General features: G+C 33.6%; 1 long non-coding RNA gene across 1 annotated transcript; it reads left to right on the top strand.

Moving 5' to 3' along the window:
* Window positions 1-14,100: 14,100 nt before the first annotated feature.
* LOC126885016 (uncharacterized) lies at window positions 14,101-24,823 on the top strand. The gene is made up of 3 exons (XR_007698225.1): window positions 14,101-18,079; window positions 21,428-21,611; window positions 24,672-24,823. It is a non-coding gene; the product is annotated as an uncharacterized LOC126885016 (long non-coding RNA).
* Window positions 24,824-25,229: the final 406 nt, after the last annotated feature.

The following is a 25,229-nucleotide window of genomic DNA, read 5'->3' as shown; positions in this document are numbered from 1 at the left end:
GCTTTAAGTTTAAGGTTTACTTTAGCTACGAGTAGAGTATGATAGGATCCGCATATCGCCCCTATGATCTGACTGTTTGAATTGACGATATCCAGCGAATATTGGTAAGTATGTAATCTATTTAATTTCTAAACCTATCTCCAGGACTTTTCCAAGTATAAAGTCGACGTACGTGGTGTTTACATCGAGTATTCATGATAGAATAATTGTTTGTGATAGCAAACTCGATTAAACGGTCACCTCTTTCGTTTCTCTGGCCTATACCGAACTTCCCAGTACATGCTTCCCCAGTACAAACTAGAAATAAAGGGGGTGACAAAAACAAATTATACATCGATATATCTTAAATGATACATCGAATGAAGATATCGATATAAGATATATATCAGAAAAAATACATCGATATTTGCAATATATCGATATATTCTTGTTTAATTAAATAACATAAAAATAATTGTCTTGAAGCTGTTTTCTTTGTGGTATCTTATGCAGTTCACTATTTTAGTTGGGATTAAGCCACAATTTAAGTTTGAAATTAAATTTATTTAAGTTTTCGATTTCCACTTTGCAAATCGTTATCAACATACAAAATATTAATACACAGACCTACAAACAGTTTAATGTGTCCTACATCTGGTAGGAGACATTAAACAAATTTTGTTTTTGTTGCTTATTAAAAAAATTCCTCAGACGTAATCTATTATACATCTTAAATTAGATTTATTTATTAGATCCACTTTAAAATGTCTGTATAATAATAGACGTCTGTCTTGTCAATATCAATGAGTGAGATAAAATTATATCATTAGAAAAATTTTTTTACCAAGCAACAAAAACAAAATTTTTTAAATTTATTACTGTTTTGTAAAAATAAAAGTTTATTAAGGCCATGGGTACATAATTCGCAAATATTTTACGGCTATCCCTACCTTTTCTGTCTTTACATGACAAATTACGTGTAGTAAAATTCACACTGGTATGGATATGTAAATATTACTAGAATGTCATTGTACTTGACAATGTCATAACTAACTTAAAGAGATGGCTTTTGAATGTTCTTGGATAACTGTTATTTATTGTATAATTACAAATTATTATTTCAGTTAATAAATGTGATAATTTTTTCACTAACTGTGTATTCAGTGATTGTAATAATTTATATGTACCTACAACAAAAACTAATACTCTATCGAGAAAAGAGGAAAAGTGTTAAAGTGATTTTTTAATAATATATTGCTACTATGGAACGCTTACAATTTTGAACATCTTTAACAATAAAATGCTTGGATCACACTACCTATATTATCTTGATGTACTCTCTGCTTCTATCTTCCATAAATAATACACAATAAATAACTTTTTATAAAGTTCACGTCTTAAATCAATTATTTATCAAATACACTATATATCAATATTATTTAATCAACAACTCAAAATATTCCCGATTTATGTCAAATATTTAAAATTGTTACTGATTATCAGTGTCTGACTGACAATATGCTGACAATATTATATTCGACTGAGTGCGTTGTATGACAAAGATAGATTTGGAAAATATTACCAAGGACATTGTGTTCATTTTTTTCGAATTCTGAAAAAACTAATAAATATTTTTGAAAAATCTAAACGCAGAATGAAAGACTAAATTATTACCGAGGGCCGAAAGTCCCTTAGATTAAATAAAAAGTTTATTTTGAATGAGATATTTAAAATTAAAAATAACACTAAATTTTCTCTTAGTTTTTCACCCCTGTAACTTATTAAAATAAACATTATAGAAGTTCTCATGGACTCTCGGCCCTCGCTAATAACGTAACGTAAGCTCGCCACGATGGTCAGACCGAATAAAGAGTACCACTAGTTACTCTCTGTATGGCGTGCCCAGGATAGAGAAGAATAGAATGGATAGCAACCATACGTCGAATACCATAATGTCACCACATCCTTACGAAAGATAAAGGATAGAGGAGGAGGATGAGGTTTTTACGAATTTGAGTAACTTGATCATGCATGGAGACAAAAGGAAAAAGGGATGATCCAGAAGAGAATTCAGAAATAAAAATATAAAGGAAATAAGAAGGGAGGCTACTACGCGCTCCGGTCCCAGATTTTGTCTCTTCTCCAAACAGGACTCAATGACTCCAATCAGGGTCCTTCAAGAGATTTTTTAGCACAGTAAGGCTGCCTTGGCAAAGGTAAATATTTTGCTCTTGACAGAACTTACTATTTCTATGACAAGGTATACCTTCTTAATAGAGTAGCCCTGGGTCAAAAAGGTTTATCGGGTTGTTTTGCTTTATGTGCCTTTTCTCACAGCCACTTGAAGAAATTTTTATGCAGTGTATCGCATTTAAGATACAGACAACCCTATATTTGGGCTATCAAAATAAATACAGATTGGAAATTTTGCACAGTCATACAGGTTGAAGGTTCACATTTATTAAGATACCGACCCAACTGAAATTTATATTTTATACGTGACTACTGCGAATCTACCAACAGGGTATCAACAAAAAGTTATTTGAAAAAGTTGTTCCAAATACATATTACTCTAACCTCACATACCAAATTTCATAATTAAATTCGCACTTTTAGTTTCCTCATTAGTGTAATATTTGGAACAACTTTTTCAAATAACTTTTTCCGATATCTCTACCGCAAAATATCGAAAATTTACCCTGTTTATTGATTCGCAGTAGGTCACGTTTAAAATTTAAATTTCAGTTGAGTATCTTAAAAAATGTGAATCTTCAACCTGTATGACTGTGCAAAATTTAAAATCTGTATTGATTTTGATAGCCTAAACATAGGGCTGTTTTCATGTTAAATGCGACACACTGTATATACCCTATATGTTTGTGATTTTCAGATAACTTTGGAGGCTGTAATCAAGCCTCTTCGGGTTAAATTTTTGGCAGGTACTTTAACAGTTTACTTTCTGATGTTCTCTTACTTGACTTTTTTCGGTCCTTATTGAGATTTATGGTCTGTTACGGAATCCATTTACGCAGTTTCCAAATGACGGTGACTGCTTGTCTCTTTTCCTTGGTTACTTTGTGGTCCTAGTTTATTCTTGTGATTCGGAATAGATACTTGGGCAGGTATCCAGATTCTGACTGTTTTTATCTTTCACTCGGCCATATTCACCTCACAGAATTAGAAAACACGACCGAGCATAAAGCGTTCCATCGTCATGGCAAGGGCTCCTAGCCCTCGAAGGTGCGGCATATATTAAAGAGCATGATTATTACGATTCTATTCATTAATTCGATCTTCCTTTTTAAAGCCAAATTTTTCCGTTTTCGTGGAGCTTTGTTTGAGCATACTTTATTTTAAGTAAACTCTATTATAACCATTTTAGCTAGTTCAGATATTTGTCTTCATTTGTACAGTTTTTGTTCTAAAAATTCCTGGTTAAATAGTCCAAGAGACTCGTCTTCTTCAGGTATTCGTCAGCACTTTTTTCCAATAGGTAGGTATATTAGCAAAAGAAGAATGTAAAAATATTAAATAAATAAAAATGTATACCATTTTTATTCAGTTGCAATGCGAAGGCATTGCAACTGATTGCACAAGATGGCAAACGAAGCATCGGAAGAAGACGAATTTCATGGCTGAAGAACCTGAGAGAATGGTTTGGATGTAGCTCAAAACAACTATTTAGAGCTACTGCCTCAAAAATTAAAATAGTTATGATGATTGCTAACCTTCGTAGCGGAGATGGCACCTGAAGAAGAAGAATGCAAAGGCAAAACAATCTTATTTTTCACTTAGAATACGGAGCGCAGTCCAGCACTCTGAATCCGCGATTTTCGACTCTTGTTGGAGTCATCGTCGGAGAGGCGTAGGCCTGCTGCTCTCTACTCTCTACTCGAAGTGACCAACCATGAAAGCTTATCCCCACATTGCAACTGACGTGTATGGATTGCAACTGACGTTTGCAACTAGCGTCATCTAGCAATTGAAAGGTAAAGTTTTCAATCCTAGTAGCAACATTTATAATATTGAAAAATATTAAAAATATTACTAAAAGATTTTTAAATTGAAAACTTATTGGTCCATTCTCCTGGTGACACCTCCAAGGCTTCTACAATATGCAAGCCAGATAGATGCTGCAGTGAAGACAAAAGGGAAGGAATTCTACACTATGCAATTCACAACCCCCGTCTGCAGCTTGGTAAAGTTCCAACGGGAAATGGACCTAGTTACTCTATAGGAGTAATACTAATATGAAATAAATAAAAATGTATACCATTTTTATTCAGTTGCAATGCGAAGGCAAAACAATCTTATTTTTCACTTAGAATACGGAGCGCAGTCCAGCTCTCTGAATCGGCGATTATCGACTCTTATTGGAGTCATCGTCGGAGAGGCGTATTCATCATGTGATCTTTTTCGATTATTCTTATTCACTCTTGAGAACTAGCCAATCCTAAAGGCCAATCCATAAATATTACCTACAAAACAAATTAAAACATTCATTATATATCCTAGTTATAACCCATTCCTACGCCCATGGTGATTCAAACCTACCTCTACAACTCTTTTTTTTATTAGGTAGTACCCAAAACCTTTCTTCCACCAAATCTACCTACCCTTCACGTCCCTTGCTACCCGGCACGATCATAACACAGGGTCATTTCTTATAATTCCGAAAGGCGCCAATCAGACTGCCAGATAGGATTAGGAGATTTTTTGAATTTAATTTCCCAGAATTTTATTGCTTTCTATATCAGATACTATTAAAAAATATTCCCTCTCATCCACCCTACACGTCAAAAATATGCCATCAAATTTTTTACATCTTGAGTGTTTAAAATTCCGAAAAAGAAAATCTTTGAGATTTATAGAAAGGATTTATTTACTGCGTCTATAGAGCTCGTCTAAAGCTTTTTCTTTCCAATTATCGATATGAATTTTGTGTATTTTTGTATTATATTATTTTCTAACCATGTTTTTTCCGATATAGTTAAATTGTCTATTTAACGTGTAGATATAGTCTAAGATCTGAATAAGTGGTCGAAATGTACCCATTGCCCATCTGCTTGCCGGATTAAAATTTTTTTTTATTAAATTTCATACATAGACAAACACGATCAGCATAGGTTGCCTATCAACTCAATTGAAATCAACATTTGAAGCACATATTTGTGAATTTTTTTTAAAAGTATGATAAAATTATTTTCTTTTTAAATTAAATAAGCGCATTCAGTATAATTCAAAGAATACTCAAAAAAATTCAAGGAAAAATATTGACAAATAAGCCAACGGTGGCAAATTTTTAAAGACACCTCGAAAAAAAAAATGGATTTGCGTTGGATATCCGAACTTATCATTGGATCATGGTAAACAAAAAATGCAATAAGATTTTATCAGCTTATATGTTTATCGAGATAACTCTGTCGAGGTTTTTTAGTTATAACGATTTTTGACTTTTTGGTATCACTCAGAAATCAAAACAACGAAATTTGTTGCACAAAAAAGGGCAAAAGTCAACACATTTATTATTGTTGAATAAAAAATTAACATAAAACAAAAAATATATCGACAGCGTTACCTCAAGGAATGTCTAAAGAAAATATATACAAAATTCCAGGTGGGTCGGTCAAGTAGTTTTTGAGTTACAATGTCTACAGCCTTTGAAAAAAGCAGTTTTGAGGAAAAAGCGGTTAAAGTATTTTCAACTTTTATTTTTAACTTTTTTTTTTGTCTGTCAAATCGTAAAATGATGCACACCGGAATATCTTTTTGAATCGCGGAACAATTTACAAAAGAAAATGAGAACAGATGTTGACCGTTGTTCATTACGTTCAAGCGTGCTGACGCGAACCTGCTGCAAAGCGAGTCGAAGATAGGGATATTTAACACTTGCTATCTCCCTACCTTCGACTCGCTTTGCAGCATCTTCGTGCCAGCTCGTTTGAGCGTAGTGAGAAACGGTCAACAGCTATTCTCATTTTCTTTTGTAAATTACTCCGCCATTCAAAAACAAGCTTCGGTGTGCATCACGTTACGATTTGACAGACAAAAAAAATTGAATATAAAAGTTGACAATATTTTAAAAGCGTTTTTCTCAAAACTGCTTTTTTCAAAGCCTGTAGACATTGTAACTCAATTACTACTTGACCGACTCACCTGCAATTTTATACATATTTTCTTTAGACATTCCTTGAGGTAACACTGTCGAGATATTTTTTGTTTTATGCTTATATTTTGTTTGACAATAATAAATATGCTGATTTTCACCTTTTTCTGTAAAAAATTCGTTGTTTTGACTTATGAGTGATACTAAAAAGTCAGTAGTCATTAAAACTAAAAGAAACTTGACAGCGTTACCTCGAGAGACTCATAAGCTAATAAAATCTTTTTGAATTTTTTGTCTACCATGAACCATGATCCAATGATAAATTCTGATGTCCACTGCAAAATTCATTGCCTTTTTGAGGTGCCTTCTTGATGTGTAAAAATTTGTCTGGACCTTAGTCGAAAATCACCTCATTCCACTTGCCTTGTGACTCTTTCAGGCCTTTCACCATTTCCTCCTCACTTATTCTGTTATTCGTACTTGTCTTTACTCTTATACTGTCTCCACTTCTTCCTACCTCTGCGGGCCCAGTTCTGTCTCATCGGTACTTGCTAGAACTAGATCTAGCTCCCGCACTTCCTTATTTTTTATCGACATCACTTTTCTCACATAGTTGCGCATTTTATTCCGCATCTCTCATCCATCTTCCCTACCATCCAGTGGCGGCTCGTGACCTCAGTATGCGGGTAGGCTACACATATACTTCGGGTAGGCGACAAAAAATATCCTACAATTTGTAATACATTTTGAGCCGTCTTGCAATACTAAATGTAATCTATGAGCGCAACAATGTGTAAAAATTGCTTTTAGAGCATCTACTTTAATTTTTGATTGTAATCCGTTTAAAGAGCCAGCCATTACACTTGCACCATCGTAAAATTGAGCAATTAATTTATTTTTGTAATCATATGGCTCAAGCACGTTTGAAATTAAACTATATAGAGCGTCTGCAGATCTATTCTCGCTAACATAAAAAAACCCCAAAAATCTTTCTGTTACCTGACCAACTTTGTTAACAAAAACGGATTGTTAAAGTACACTGTGATTTTTCGGTTATATCAGTAGTATCGTCCGCTAGTATAGAAAAAAATTGACTTTCATTAATTTCTGTTGAAATTTCATTTTTTACGTAATCGGCAAGGCAATCTATTAAATCATTTTGTATTGTTTTTGACAAACCCGTGAACACCCCTTCTATTTTTTAACATGATCCTGGATTTCCTGATTGCGTTTAACTACTAAATTAAAAATTTCTTTAAAATTACCCATGTTTGAAGAATTATGGCTCTCATCACGACTGCGAAATGCAAGTTCTTGTTTTACTAACAGAATTGTAACATCAATTTCTTCAACTTCTTCAATCTTTTTCAACTTCTTCATTATTATCTTATTAGATAGAGAAATTTGTCCAGCTAAAGCACTGTCAATAGTTTGTTTATTTTTTTCTAACCGTTTTAAACCTAAGCAATTGTTTAAATGTTCTTTCGAAGATTCATGTTTTTTTACACTAGCTGACAAATTTTTCAAATCTGAATATCCCTGACTCACCCAAACATTTTGCTTCAAATTTGAGAGCAACAGACAAGGCCAACAGAAAAGTGAATTTTTAAAATAACTTCCGCTTAGCCATTTATGATTTTCATACCATATTGTTTTAAACGATCTCGAAAATGGTCGATTGTCTTTTGTCTTATCTGTGGATAAAATTGTTAAATTTGATAAAGGCCGGCCCATTGAAATAATTTCTGACCTTTCTTGATTTTGGCGCCTTGAAAAAGGCGTCTCGATAAAACTGCATATTACATCATTTAAAATATTCATATTCGATGACTAAAGTTTTTCCACCAATAAAACTAACACACCTACGTTTCAACAACGTCAAATATTACTTATTTTATTTATGTATCAAATAATAATTTACTTTTCGAATAAATTGATAAGTTAACAATTAACCTCGCTTTAAATTTTTAATTATCTATATAATCTAATAACACAATTCGTCAGTTTAACTTTAAATTATCCAAATTGTATTGAAACACAATAAAAATATAATGGACCACTGACAAATAACTATTCACAGATTTATTTGTCGTTAGTGGATTATTACTAAATTAATATAAAATTAAAATGCCCTTCAATAGACCGATCTCAAATTTACCTGTTTATTATTCAGTTTTCATAAACAAATTTAAATTGTCCTACTTCTACCTATTTTATTCAATACTTAACCTACTAATAACAGCCAAAATCAAAAAACAATTATTTAAAACAGTTTCACAAGACACAAGAGAAGCAACTGATAAAATTTTGTAGGTCCGGCTATAAGACTCTGTGCCTAGCCGCTATTTCAAAATCGTAGAATACGGTCGCTATAGCAGGCCTATGGAGGCAGGCCTACGGAGCAGGCCTGCTCGCGTAAACAGAGAGAGATCGCACGTCAATTCGGTGTTGACGTCGTTCTATTTCAGGCTACGTTTTCAAGTGCCTGACCAAGGAAAAATATAAAATCTTATACAGTACTACTGATACTACAAGGAGCGTACAATAATTATAACTACGGAGAAAATTTTTTGGATATTTTTAAAAATAATTTGGATAATTTTTGCTATTTTATTGTAGGTATTGTGTCAAAATTTATAAATTACAATTTTGAAATAAGTAATTTATATTAATAATTTATATTATTGTACTACATTTGAAGAGGGTAGGCGGCGCCTACCTTGCCTACCCCGACGGGCCGCCCCTGCTACCATCTCCCTCGCAAACTCAAATACTGTCTCTATCTCATTCCTCTCTTTTGCATCTTTTGGAGCGTGTCATCTGATACGATCCAAAAGGGTATGTGAAGCAGTGTCCGAAATCCCACAATACAAATAATTGTCCACTTCGCCCTTTCTGTGCAAGTAGTTACGGAAACTCCCGTGTCTTGTGAGCACTTGCGTCAGATAATAGTCTAAGCGCCTGTGTCCGCTATCCAGTCAGAGCCGCAGATTCGGTATCAGTGACTTCGTCCATTGTGCCACATTCTCCGTTGCATCCCACTCGTACTGCTACATCCCAAATGGATGTGGCCCTCTTCTCACTTCTAACGTTTTCTCCCCTTCTATCTTCTTATTTCTCCACTGAAAACTGAAACATCCTCTCTCTCTCACTCACCAACATATGGAAGGGGACATAGCTGGTGATCACCCACAGGGCAGTAGCAGACACAGTCCTGTAAGCATTTGCTACCCACAACAGATTAATTCTGTCCACGCGTACAAAAACCGTCTTGTACGCCTGTATTTCCACAGCCGCACTCCACACTCCAGACTGGTGCCATGTAGAGGATGACTAATTGAACAACACCGTTTAGAACCTTTCTCTCCTTTCGGATTTAGGTCCTCCATTATTGGGCATTACCCTCTCCAGAGCAACCACTCTTTCCTTACAGGTCAACTCCCGGACGAGCTTTCCCCAACTCCCATTCCTTTGTAACGCCACCCTCAAGTACTTGAGGTACTTCTTGGGAATGATCCGCACAATCAAACACAATTTCAGCTCTCTTTATCGGGTCTTTAAGGACTACCTCCTCAGTCTTATCCACCGCGCGTCTCAAACCATAGTCATTCAATCAATCCTGGATCAGGACACTTGTATTTGTATGCCATACCCTGATCCAACTACGTTTCCACGTCAAGCAAGCAATCCAACAGTGCAATAAGTATCGATTTTGTTCCGAAGCTATAGGCTGGATTTGCTTGTATATCTCTAGATGAAGCTTTAACAATCGTTTTCCATAGTTAGTATGAGTTTTACTGTTATAAATTAACCCCCCAACTTTCTGTGGTAGTTAGAGTGTTACAATCCCTAATAAATTAGACACTTGACTTTCTATCTCCGTCTTCAATAATTTCTTTTTGCACCCGGTACTGCCAATCGTAAAAAGTAACATTCCTACTAGTTAACATTTTTCGCATCGAGCATAAATCGCCGAGGAACTTTCAGCTTGCAGAAATAAAACTTTTTTTCCGCTAGTAATGAATGAATCATAAACACGACTTCCTTGCATATTTGTAAAAGACGTGTATCTATATAAGGTTGGCTACACTTGCCACTTGCCAACTTTAAACGTAAGCTTATTTCCTTAACTTTCTATATTTTTATCTGTGTTTAACAAATGATAGTATCAAGGAAGGTATTTTGAACAGGAAGTATGCCCAAGGCCATTTCTGCGCACTGTTGAGCGGTACTAAAGTTAAGAATATATGGGTTTACAGTTATCGAGGTACCTACTGTTACTAACTAGGAATTGTGTAGGAAATAAGCTTTACATAGTTGCAGTTAAACCGTGGAATTTATTATTGCAACTGGTCAAATTGGACTTGGCTTATTTTACATACACGGGTTGCTTACAAATGGGTCTAATATGTAAGAACACACACGTACAACTGTATGAATTAGTCAAAAAAGGTGGTCCAAACTTTGTGACTACTTTGTAAAAAATAAAAATACTTTTTTCTTTTTGGGCGTGGTAGTCAAATAAAGATAGGGCTTTGCTAGAGCATACTATTTACTTTATTCCAAGCTTTCCTGTCCAAATTGACTCGTTTTTCAAGGTTCTACAAAGAAAATACTTGCTAAGCATATTGAATGTGTTACAAAAAGTTTTAAACTTACAAGAAAGTTGGGTTAACGCAAAAAACTGACATACATTAAAAATGAACTTATAGTGAATAAAAAATTAGTTAAAGATTTAAAACACATACACATAACTATTTGTACAATTAAAATTTGAAACATAAAACGATATAATGACTGTTGTAAGTAATCAAACCATTTCACGAAACAGAAAGAGAAAAATAGAAGAAATTTTATGGATAGTTTGAAAATAAAAAAAACTTTTGAAAATGATATTTTTAAATTACTGTTATAGGGAAATTATAAGTATTACGTAAAACCTCGATATAACGGACTAATTGGTGGGACGTGATGTCCGTTGAAGCCGAAAGTCCGTTCTAAAAATAGGTTTAAAATCAATGAAATTTTTTTTTGAAATTATGTAGATACTGTATTTAGATACAGTGTACAAAAAGGAATAAAGTTTTGTTCCCTACTTTTTTACTTTTCTACTTCATCTAAAAACTTTCTGTAATATAACTTATATAACCTATTCCACGAACATACGTCTGTTTTGGAATAATTCGACAACGAATATTTTACTGTGCAAAATAACAAGAACGAAAGTAAATTGCAAATTACATTGTTGTTTATTGGAATAACTATTAGCGCCATTTACTTTCGTACTTCTTATGTTGCACAGTAAAATATTCGTTGTCGAAGTAATCCAAAACAGGCGTATGTTCGTGGAATGGCCCATATACTCATTTGAGTGACAAAATTATGCACTGATTCATGGGTTGAATAAGCGATGTATTTTTGGCAAAGCATACAATTAAAATTGCCATCTTCTGAATGTAGAATACTTTCAGGGGGATTAGCAGGAGCTTTGTCTAAAATCAATAAACATTTCACCTCTTTAGGCGGTATTATCAGGTTCTTTTCTTGAAAATATTTCTGGTGAACCATGCCCTATTAGAGCTATAATATGAAACGGGCAGATGATGCCTTTTGAGATTATATCTTTGACCATAAAAACTAGGTTTACGAGATTTACCAAAAATTATACAAGTCAATCCATGCAATCCATCTGCGTTGGCACAAAGCAGTGCCCAGATCCTGCCATTGTTTTTCCTTCTAGAATTCAATTTTTCATATTTTTTGTATTCAATTTTTTTTACATTTGATCTTATTTTTTGTCCGTTATATCCGAATTCCGTTAATTAGAGATCCGTTATATCGAGATTTTACTGTACTACCAACTGTAATACCAACTTAAGTTATGCGGGAAATTCAAAAATATTTATCAAAAAGAAAATAGTATTTAGCAAATAAGTTCAAAAAAACACACTGAATTAGTACCTAGCTAATTTGATCAAAAAATTAAAAAAGAGAATGTTAAGATAGATTCTTCTTCTTCTTTAGGTGCCGTTGGACATCATCATGTTTACAAGTTCGTAAAACATTTCTCTATGGGCTGCTGCGCGAAATAATTATTCTACCGTGGAACCACACCATTCATTGTCTAATATTATGCAACCATGAAAGTTTCTTTCGACCAATCCGTCCCTTCCCTCCACTTTTCCTCGTATTATAAGGCGAAGTAGATGATATTTAGGTCCTCTAATTATATGGCCGAAGTATTCTCTTTTTCTACTCTTGATGATGTTTATGAGTAGACGTTCTGAATTCATCATTTGGAGAACGTCTTCATTGGAAGTGTAGGAAACCCACGATATCTTTAGGATTCGTCGATAGCACCACAATTCGAATGCTTCTAACTTATTTATCATTGTGGTTTTTAACGTCCATATCTCACAACCATACAATAATATAGACTGCATATAGCATTTCAGGACCTTATTGCAAATATTCATCGATAGGCTTCGGTTATATAAAAATGGTTTTCAGGTCATAAAAGCCTTAGGTGATATTTCGATCCTCGTTATTATCTTTTCATCACAGCCGCAATTTACATTTAGCCAGTTGCCAAGGTATTTAAAATGGTTTACCCGTTCTATCTATTCTCCATCAAGAGACAGCACACCTTGATCTACATTATTCTTTTCAAACTGCCATCCAGTTTGTCTTTGAAATATTAATTTTTGGACCTCCCCGATAACTTGCTTCACTGACTAGATTTGCTAAGATAGATTACTTGGACGCAAAATCAGATTAGTCGAAAGTCAAAACGTAGTTGTAAATTTTGCTAAGATTCTGGATCTCAGATCTCTTGTTAAGATGTTATTATCACTTTTGCTGATATATACCCTCTCAAAAAAAGCTCTTTTAAACTTATTCTTCTCTCTGGCTAATATTTTAGCATAGTTAAAATCTATCTTGTGGCCTAGATTAATTGTATCTTCTGCCACAACATATGTAGGTTCATTTAATTTGCAATCACCCTTATGAGAAATGATTCGACTATTTTTTTAATAGACAGATTCCTTGCAGTTTCACCAATGTAGGTTGCTTGAGATTCACATGGTACAGATATCTGAATGCAATGAAAACTCAAAGACCAACAAACGTCTCGTGAAAGCTTTTCACTCAAGTAGTAATCGTATAATGGCGCCATCTATTAGGACGGCTAGAACGAAACAATTTATTAAAAATCGTCTGCCCACTGTACTAACAAATTTGTAATTTGTGTTTGCAAATTATTAATATTTTCTAGACTGGCAGTGTAACTTTTATCCTATACTATTCTCCGATTCATTAGTTCTTGTAAAATTTTAGTTGTAAACTTTAGGGTAGTATTTAATAAGTGTGTAGATTTTTGACTATTTTTGCTCCTTTTACGAATAATAGAATTAGTTTGCTAGTTCCGCATTCTTTCGGTATTTTATTGTGTTTTATAGTTTTGGTAATTATATTAAATGTCAATGTCAAATGTCAATTTTCAGGGCGTTATTGTTATTCAGTACTTCAGTAGACTGCAATTGTCGCAAAGCTGTAGCAGTGACAATGTCTTTAACTAAAATTTACCGAGTATTTAGAAATCTATTTGCAAGGTTTCAAAAAATTATTACAACTTCTAAACTTGGAAAATTCTGTAGAAACACGTGAAGCGGGGACTAAAACGTGCATCTATTATTATATATTTTGTTTTCATTAAATCAACACATTAATTACACATGAAATTTTCCTAATTGACTGAGAATATTACTAGTTTAGAAATTCCCTTTTTAATTTGCATAGTACATTGATTTATAACTACTTAATTAAGTTGTGTAACAATGTTATTAATTGAAGCTAGTTAAATGGTCAAACTATTATTATTATTCTGCGACAATTATTAAAAATTATTATTTATTGAGGAAATTCTTTAACTTTAACCTTTCTAACCAATCCATAATTTAGAGTATAATAGTCCCCTTTTTAATTTTAAATTGGTTTCACGTGTCAACATGTTTCCACGTTTCAAATGATTTCTTTTCTTTTCTGCTCCTCAGATGCATCCGTCAAGTACTTAGGACCTACTTCGAGAGAAGACTTAATTTCAGAAAGCACACGCAGCAAATCAAGGTAAAAGCGAATTTAGCGAAAATACTAATTCAATCTTATATTTTCAGGTCCAGGTCCAGACTCCTAACGAAGGCCAAGAAAATCCAGCTGTTCCAGGCCTACGTTAGGTCGGTGATACTATATGCAGCCCCAGCATGTTAATTGACGGGTCGACATGGGATGAGAGGAGGTCAAATTCAACCATCAGAGAAAGACTCCAGTACACACCACTGAGGGAGTTGGTCGAGAACATGACAAGGTACTTCTTTGACCAAGCCAAAAGTAAATTCCTTAAGTTACCTCTTAAGTAACTCCTTAAATTCAGAAACTGTATACTGAAGATGTACCGAAAAAACACAGACTGATCGACCATCTGCTCAAGGTCAAGCCAGGTGGTTCCTGAAGACAACCGGTCAGAGAAGTACAGTGGAACCCCGATAAGTCGGCCCCCGATAACCAGGGAGTCCGGCTAACCCGGACCGATTTTCATCAGACAAACATTTCAACAATAAAAATGTATGTAATATAATATTTGAGAGATAATGTGTATTTGTGTAATTTGAACTATACGATAGCAAAAATGACTCATGGCACACGGCGGCAGGCCGATTACACAGGTTTACAAAAAAAATATTTTTTAAAATTGTTTGGAATTTGATAACTGATTTTTATGTATTTTTCAGCGCTGATTGCAAAAATGCAATCCATTTTTTTTCTATCACGTAAGGTTTTCTCACAAAAAAGGAATTACTTTTTGGTATAATAACAAAATTTTAGCAATTTTTCAAATTTTTTCTTAAGTTAAAGGATTTTATTTCATGTATAATACATGTTATAAACTACATATCTAGTACACTTACATTTCTCTTTAAGCTCATAAGTCCTTTTAGTAACGCTTTTGCTTTCCGTCGAAGCTTCTTTTATTGCTTTTCCGGCTGTGTACTCGTTGAGGGTCATCTCGTTTTAGCATCCAGCAGTAGTCCGCTATCATGTTGACGTTCCATCTTCCTTGATACCTTCTTTCCATTTCCTTGATATCTTGGTGGAATCTTTCACCTTCTCTTCACTTACATCACCAAGGTTTGCAGGGAAGTAGTCTAGATGTGAATGGAGGAAATGAACTTTAATGCTCATGTTACATCCCAGCTTCTTAAAGTTGTCGAGCATGTCTGCGACGATTGTCTTGTAGTTAGGATCTTTTTTGTTTCCTAGGAAACCGGTAACAACTAGTTTAAAAGATGACCATGCTGCTTTTTCGTTTGTTTCCATTTTGTCCATAAAATTGGGATCTCTCATCAGTTTTCTAATGTCTGGTCCGACAAAGACTCCTTCCTTTAGTTTTGCCTCGGATAAACCAGGAAACTGTCCACAGAGATACTTGAAACACTCCCCTTCTTTTGGCAACACCTTTACAAATTGTTTCATTAACCCCAACTTAATGTGGAGTGGTGGTAGTAATACCTTTTTGGGATCCACAAGGCTTTTCCTCTCAACATTTTTAACCCCCACCTGTAAGGTTTTTCTCAAGGGCCAAACTTTTTTAATGTAGTGTTGCTTTCTGTCTCTACTGTCCCATTCACAGAGAAAGCAAGGGAACTTTGTATAACCACTTTGTTGACCAAGCAGCATTGAGATCACTTTCAAATTACCACATAGTGTCCATTTATGGTCTGAATAGCAGAGTTTGTTTAAAACCAGTTCGAGGTTTTCATAACATTCTTTCAAGTGAACAGAATGTCCAACTGGCATAGAAGCAGCATACTTATTGCCATTGCGTAGAAGCACTGCTTTAAGGCTTCTTTTTGAAGAATCTTTAAAAAGTCTCCACTCATCAGGAGCATATTCTATTTTGAAACGTGCCATAAGTCCAGGAACATCACTGCAAAACACCAAGTCACCTTCTTGAGAGAAAAAAGATACAAACTCCTTTTCCCTGGAACGATACCAAGAAAAGGACGTACCCGGAGCCAACATATTTTTATCTTTTAATCTAGACCCTAAAAGTTCTGCCGAGTCTTTAGGAACACCTAGGTCTCTAACTAAATCATTCAGTTCAGATTGTGAGAATGGAATGGGATCGGTTGTGCCAGGATCGTAGCCATCACTGTCTTCTTCACTTTCACCTAGCTGAGCCAATGGCTCGTGGTCATCTAAAATACCATCCAAAGAAACTGGAGGAGAGGGTATTGGTACTTCAGGTCCATGAGGAACAGGGCGAATGGCTGATTTGATGTTAGGGTAAGAAATATCCTTTTTGTTTTTCAAATTGAAACCTTGAACATTGCAAGAACAAAAATAGCAGTCATCACTATGGTTTTTGGGCTCCCTCCAAACCATTGGTATTCCAAAACGAAATGACTGCTTTTTACCTTGAAACCATTGTCTCAGTTCTTCAACACACACTGAACAAACTTTGTGTAGGGCCCAAGACTTGTCTTGATCACCCAACTTTATACCAAAATACGCAAAATATACCTTTTCAACAAAATCGGAAATGTTTCTTTGTTGCTTTTTAACTGTATAGTTACCACAAATGTAGCAGAAGCAATCTGGTGAGTTGATACATCTTCTGGTAGCCATTTTTCATAAAACAACTTCACACGCACAAGAAAACAATCTGTTTAGGCTGATGCCTTGAATTATGTTCTTTGTAGTTCGATAAAAAATCACTGAAAGTTATTTGATTCACACTTTATTGCCAACTATCCGTGTGTCACGAGATATCATTTAATACTACTCTCACAATCACTACTTCAAATCACTAGTAACCACAGCACGTGAACAGCACAGAGTGAAGAGATACTGTGAACTGAAGAACAGGTAGCAGAAGCTCTTGGTGATGGGGAGGGGGATGGGCACTGTGGCAGACAGGCACTGACATGAAAGATGCTCAGTGAGTCAGTAAGTGGATGGCGAGGGAGGGGAGGCAATGGACCAGTACCGACATGAAAATAATGCTGGTTTCTCCTAATCAACTCTTTATTTTACATACAACTTGTATAGTAAAAAAACAGCTAAGTAACTGAAAATACCTTAAAGTATTTTTTTATACTTATTAAAACTACTATGGGCTTAATAAACAGTTCATAAAGATCCAAAAAACAAAAATTCAAACTCACTAGAGTACGGAACTATGTATAAAAATATCGAAAAAAAACTAAAAATAGACAAGCAGTTTGTGGAATAACTGTACGTGATGGAATTTTTTCACTATTTTTCCCGAAATTAGCGTTGAAAATACTATAAAAATCACTTATTCAATTTTAAACAATTTTTATGTCGCAGACCTGTGTTATCGGAAACAACAGGCACTTGTATTCCTTTATTTATTTTAAACTGTCTTAGCATTGTTTAAAAACGACTAAAAGACTATATAAAAAATTCTTTTTTAAACAATGGTCTTAGTCTCCCTGTTCTTAAATAACATAACATTGTTTTGTGTGTCGTACAGTCGTATTGTTCACATCCGTTTTATAAAATCGTAGAATTTTGTTTCAAAATGATAACAAAAGACAGTTTGGACAATCGGTGCAAAGCTAATAAAGCTAAAAATGGGACTCTCGACGACGCTTTGTATGTGTGGTTTTGTGCGGAACGCGAACGTCGTTTATCAGTGTCTGGACCTATTATTCAAGAATCAGCACTCAAGCTGAATAAAAAGTTGCCTAATTTCATGTTATTTCAATTATAACGGAGTTTATCTGTAGGTATACCGTATTTTATTAATTTTTACCATATTCTCCTGCTAACCCGAATTTTCGATAACCCGGATCAGCCGTGGTCCCGATTAATCCGAGTTATCGAGGTTCCACTGTACCTACAAAAAAAGACCTCTAGGAGTCAATGACTAAACAGGAGATGATGCAGAAGCTGAACATTGGAAAGAAGGTATCTTAAGCTTAATATTATTTTTTATTTTTATAAATACATCACTTGAGAAAGACACTCTACCGAAGCAGCTGTAGTGAAAAAAATAATAAATTTTGTGAAAGTGTAAAATAGTTATTTTCCTAACTAATGCGGAAAGTGATACTTTCACGCACGAGACTGCCGTTGACCCGAACGACGCGATAGCGGAGTTCGGGCAAGCAGTCGAGTGCGGGGAAGACACTTTCCGCATGAGTTAGGAACAATATTTTTTCTAGGGCCGTACGTTTGGAAAAAAGTCACAAAAAATAGAGTCATATCAATTTTTATTTAGGAGTGAAAATACACAAATTAATTCTTTGACAAGGTTGTCAAGTGGTCAAAACCAAACTTTCAATATAATGGGTTACCACGACCACGATATTGGTTTTCATGGTGACGATTTAAAACCATTGTAATTGTCTACTGATTTGACTTTTAAATATTATGTCAAAATAATTTTATTTCATCGAATTATTGCCTTAATTTCATTAAAACATGAACAAAATAAGATACATTTGAAATAAATTAGTAAATAATATCTAAATATTAGTTTATTGCATGTATTATAGTATATTATAATGCCATATTAGAAGGTATGCTTTTTCTCATGAGGATCTTTCAGTGCGTCACAGTTTTTCGATTTCTTTTTAACGCGTTAAATTGCATTTATTTTCGAATTATATAATATATATATACGAATATAATCTGTACAATTTATAAGACTATACAAATCAAAGAAAATTCCATTTTATAAATGCAATAAACAGAATTGATTTGTTTTTATGCCAAATTGCAAATAAAATTTGACAACTGTCAGATTTAACTAAAATGTCATGTCACTAAAATGTATATTATCACTGACTTACCTTTTTTTCTATCATTTGTGACGCACTGAAAAATGCTCATGAAAAGAAGCATATTCTACTTTCACGCACGCCTTGCGGGAAAGTGCAACTTTTGGAAACGAAATGCGTGCTAAAAAGTGGCTGTTTAAGCACGGCCGTATAAAAAATAGTTTTCACTGCTTTACTCTTAAAGTACTAATAATGAGTGGATTTTTAGAGGTAAGTATAGAAATTTGAAGTGGAATAAAATATAGAAGTTTTTTTAAATTGACATGAAATGGACTTCATTCAAAAGATAATACTTATTTTGGTATTATATCTCTATAGCATTATATCTGGACGTATATCGGCAACATTTATGACCGTATATCGGCAATAACACGGCGAATGTTATCCTCCAAGTTTGTCCCCCCGTTTTAGGTTTATCGGCCTAGACTAGCGACTTCACATATTTCCACAAAAATTAGTCTAGTGGTGTTAGATCGTATGATCTTGGAGGCCAATTCACGGGTCCGAAACGTGAAATTATGCGGTTATCAAACGTTTCCTTCAATAAATCAATTGGAACAATCAATAGGAACGAAAAAGTCAGTAATCATGGCTCTATAGCGGTCACCATTGACCGTAACGTTCTGACCAGCATTGTTTTTGAAGAAGTAGGAAAAAATGATTCCACCAGCCCATAAATCACACCAAACGGTCAATCTTTATGGATGTAATGGTGTCTCAACATACACTTGAGGATTATCTTCAGTCTAAATACGGCAGTTTTGTTTATTGACGTAGCCATTCAACCAAAAGTGAGCTTTATTGCTAAACAAAATTCGCTTATGAAAATCGGGATCAACGGCAATATCAGCCCATTCTGCGAATCTACGCCTAGATAGTTGATTGTGTAGCTACAATTCTTGCACGAGTTGGATTTTGCAAGCACGTAAATCAAGATTTTTCTGCAAGATTTTCCATAAAGGAGATGAACACATAACTAACTGCTGTGCACGATGACGGATATACTGACTCAGGACTCAGGTCTTTCTCTATGCTCCACTCTACAGCAGCAACTTTTTCTTTACGCACTGTACGACGTCTCTTTGGATGGGTATTATCGTTTAGAGTAACTGAGTAAACGTGATGCGAAATCTTTTAATGCTTAATCAAATTAATTGCTCTGATATACGATTATGTTGGCCATAAAATGGCCGTACCGCGTGATACGTATTTCCAACAAAACCATGGTTTTCAAAATAAATTTGCACAATTTGGAAGCGTTGTTCATTCTATTCATGCTGAAATGTTCAACTAAACTAAATTTAAATCATTTGACAGCTGTCAAAATGGTCGCCAGTTAAAACAATATGTTGGCAACTTAGGGTCGATTTCTCATACCTGCGGTAATCTATGGTTCAGTTGAACCAGGTTCACCGGTTTTGTTTGGAATGCATTTCTCATTGCACGTTCATGTCAGTACACGTTATACAGCTTTCGAGAAATGCCAATAGATGGCAAACGGTAAAAAGCTGTTGCGCCATTTTGGACTACCTTTTTTATGCTGTTTTTGAATAAAGTTCAACTTAAGTTTTTATAGTCAAATAGTCATTTTAATAATTAAAAATAAATGTTATAAAAACAAAAATAATGTTATCTTTTATCGTTAGGCTTAATATAATAAAATAGGTTATATTTATATTTTGACAGCGTTTCGTGTTAATACAACGCATGCGTAATCCATGAAATCATCTGGACTGGGTTCAGACTTCTTTAAACGGCCGAATTCCAGCGTTCAAGCATCGTTTAAGTTTAAACTGCCATCGGTTGAACGTGAATTGAGAAAGACGATTTTGACTTTAAACTGACGTTCACTAAAAGTTCAGGTTAAACTGGAGTTGAACTCGATATGAGAAATTGGCCCTTACATTTCTGTATCCCTAAAAAACACCATTTACTAGGTTTCAGCAGGAGGCTGCATCTCGAATCTCGAGTGATTATGTTTAAAATTATTTAAATGATGGTTTCCAAGACACGTGTTATATTGTTTATTCAAAGATGTTGAGGTGTTTGTATTATAGAATGATCTTGACTATTTTTATAAATTTAATAGCAACACTGACGTCATATTAAAAAAGTTACCTCAATAAATAATAATTTTTAATAACTATTTAGCATTTGAAATTGGCGCCTCTTAATAATATTGTAATTTAATTTAAATTAGTAGTTTCATTTCAACCAATTTGATATGCAAATAAAAATTGGAATTTCCAGATCGATTGTTTTTCTAGAAGTGTAAAATTGATTTCTAGTTTCAATTATTATTCCGATATGTGTAACAATAAATTATCTAATCGATATCATAAAAAAACTATGATTGTTTATCTTACTGTTATACCTAAATTGTTAATATATGTTAAGAATAAATATTTTTTTACTTTTAAGTAAATTAATAATAAATGAAATGAAAGGCAGTTGATACTTTATTCTGTTTCAGAGATAACCACCATCGGTTTACGTGCGTTTCACCCTCTTCAGATCTTCAGAAGGGCCTGTGATTTGCTCTGAATCAAAACGAAAACCAACTGTCTAATAATAAGCAAAATTACACGAAATAATTTGCTTGTGGACGCAGTAGCAACATATACAGGGTGTCCCCGAAAATAGTGCGTTCCTTTAAGGTATGGATATAATACACAATTTAGAACAAAAAAGTCCTATAACCTTTTTTTTTTAAAGTTAACCGTTTTCAAGAAAATTTTTGTATTATTCTCCATAAAAGTGAATTTTTATTTTTATAAATTAAAATGACATGGCAACGTGTTGTAGAAGAACGTGTTGGCACTGTGGAAATTTAACCTAATCCAACCCCTTGTTTATTTACTATGTGAGGTGTGATTTTTGGGGCTGTTGACATCAGTAGGTACCTACCTGCAAAATAATTATTTCTTGCTTTAATAATGTATCATTTTTGCTATTATCTGAATTAAATAAGGTTTTATAATTAAGGCTCGAAATTTTACATAAATTATAACTTTTACTTAAGTAACTATGGATTAATTACTAAAATGTACATGCACCTAGGAAAAATTATTTGTATTTAATGTTTTTCTGAAATCTATTGAAATATGGAATAATTTCAAACGAATTGATAAAATGTCAATTAGTTACAATAAAAAACACTTTATATTTTTACTCAACTGTATTATGTATTTATTAAGCTTTAAAGGTGTTGGTTTTGAATACAAGGCGTTTTAACTGAATTACATAGTTTATAGTTTAAATTCATAGTCCAGAGAAATAAGATTTTTCTGGTGACACATCCTCCTCCAGGCCGAAACCAAATTTTTTGAATAGTATGGACATCTATAATAATAACCTTTATGTTTCCTGCAGCCGATTTTGATGATATACATAATTATAAACAAATGCTAAATGTAAATTTTCGCTCTTTTCGTCTATAACCAAAAAGTTAAGCACTTTAAACAAATTTGAGAGTAAGAAACTCATAAATCGTATAAAAAACTTCAATATGGCGTTCGCTGAATATGTCCATTCTTATTGGTTGCTTAGAAAATTGCAAAATAAATCATAAATTTTGAGTTTTTATAAATATTCATAACTTATGTAAAAGTTAACTTAGAACCTTCATTACACAAATTGTTGAGACTTCTGGTGCTTAAATTATATTTTAAATTTCAAAGCAATTGGTTAAATAGTTTAAAAGTTATTTAATTTGTTTATCCCAAATTAATTTATTTTGCAACACTATAAGTCAGAAAATTATGAGGTTACAGTAAGACTTTTGATAGTTTATGGAAGAAAAACATTTATTTACTTACATACATTTACTTCAGCCAGGCTGAAAGATTCAAGATGGGCACGAAGGCTGATGGAGTGGAGACCAAGAGAAGATAAACGAAGTAGAGGAAGGCCGCCTACACGATGGACAGATGATATCAGGCGGATTAGTAAAAAACTGGCAAAAATCAGCACAAAACCGTGAAGTGTGGAAACAATTGGGGGAGACCTATGTCCAGCAGTGGACGTAAATTGGTTGGATGATGATGATGATGATGATGATACATTTACTTAATTAAAAAAATGACAAAAAGTAATTTTAAACAGTGTAAAATTATTTTGCATAAATACGTCGATTTTTTGCTTATTTCTAAACAATTAGAATAACTTTTTAACCGTTACCCGTAGAAAAATTATTTTTTCATATTTGGAAAGACTGAATTTTTATACACATTTAGAAAGAAAAACAATTGTCCTAGGACAATTAGCGACGAAGTTAGCCCTCCCTTTTTTTAATTCACATGTTTTTGTAAAATAATTTGGCAGTATTTAGAATTATTTTTGTAATTTTTTTTTAAATAAATTAATAGTATAAATCTTCTTTCATAAACTATTCAAAGTATTAGTGTAACTTCATTATTTTCTGACATAGCGTTGCAAAAAGAATTAATTTGGGATAAACAAACTAAATACCTTTTAAACTATTTGACCAATTGCTTTGAAATTTATTGTATGATTTAAGCACCAGAAGTCTCACCATTCCGTGTAATAAGAACGTACTAAGTTAATTTTTACATAAGTTATGAATATTTATAAAAACTCAAAATTCATTATTTATTTTGCAATTTTCTAAGCAACCAATAAGGATAGACATATTCAGCGAACGTCATATCGAAGTTTTTTTATACGATTTATGAGTTTCTCACTCTCAAATTTGTTTGAAATATTTAACTTTTTGGTTATAGACGAATAAAGCGAAAATTTACCGTTTTTTGATCTTCATTTGTTTATAACTATGTATATCATCAAAATCGGCTGCAGGAAACATATGGGTTATTAATATAGATTTCCATTCTACTCAAAAAATTTGGTTTCGGCCTGGAGGGGGTTGTGTCACCAACAGGATATTTTTTTCCCTTATTTCTCTGAACTATAAATACAACAGACAACGTTTAATAATTCTAATTTAGTTTTTTACATTATGCTCGGACTATCAGTAGTTTGTTTATTTGTGATCTAAAATTAAATTAGATGTTTGTACTTAATTGACAATAATTTTTATAATAAATCTAGTTATTAGTAATGCCATAATTAACTAAATTATATCGGATAGTTTCTGCAGCATCAAAAATGCGTTCCTGGAATTTAGCTTCTGTTTGTATTTTATGTCGATTATCATACATAACGATTTCAGATGTCCCCAAAAATACAAATCCAGTACATTCAATTCGGGACTTCGTTGGTGGCCAAAGAATGAGTCAATTCCTACCAATTCAACGATGAGGATTAGTTGGATCCAGAAGATTTTTCACAGTTCTGGGGCTCCGTCGTGAAGAAACCACATTTCACGTCGTGTTTACAAATGCACTTCAAGAAGTACCGGCAAGACTTTTGTGCTCTACATTGCGCCTTCTAACTATACCTTTAAGGAACGCAGTATTTTCGGGGACACCCTGTATTTAAAACAACAAGCCTAAAGAACAGAAGATCTAAAACTTGTAACTTTGGAACCAAAATTCTGGTTTCAACCTAAATTCACGCCTTCTACAATTTACAAGACAAACAGACGATAAATGGATAGACTAGGAGGAATATAAAATATGCATTCCACAGTCTGTCAATATATCTAGGTAAAAATCCAACGGACTGTTATTCCTAGTACTCCAAATGTGAGTAAAACTAATAAAATAAAAGACAGTTAATATTTCATTCTGTTTCAGAGATGACCACCATCCGTTAACGTACGTTTCTTCCTCTTGGAGTCGTCAGAACCAGTAGCGTACTGATAGATCCGAGGGCCCTGGTTCCAGTTGAGATGCGGGCCCCCGCTCAATAAAAGCACATATTGTATATCAAAAGTTTTTAATACACAATAAATATAAATCATCCTATATTTAAAACAGTAAATTAATATTAATCCTATCGTTTTTCATACTGACATGACATGATCACTTTACTCGTTTATATAAATAATGAAACTCAAACATTTTGTACATCTAAATCTCCAGTCATAACCTTAATATCGGAAAACAAACAGCTTTTAAAAAATAGACATTGGAATTCAATAGATTCTCAAATTGCATATTATGTATGATATATAACAGGGGTGGCCAAACTGCGGCTCGCGAGCCACATGCGGCTCTTTGAAGGATTACTTGTGGCTCTCGATTGTACCCGAGTTATTTTTCAATTTTGTATTAGATATGATTAAAAAAAATTATTATCGTTCCATAATATGTGTTTCAAAATGTCTTTTAATTTACTGACAACAAACATGA

This window comes from Diabrotica virgifera, chromosome 5, assembly GCF_917563875.1.
Source record: "Diabrotica virgifera virgifera chromosome 5, PGI_DIABVI_V3a".
In the NCBI taxonomy this organism is placed as follows: Eukaryota; Metazoa; Arthropoda; class Insecta; order Coleoptera; family Chrysomelidae; genus Diabrotica; species Diabrotica virgifera.
The sequence above is the reverse complement of the archived record's forward strand: the minus strand, read 5'-3'. Positions and strand labels throughout refer to the sequence as shown.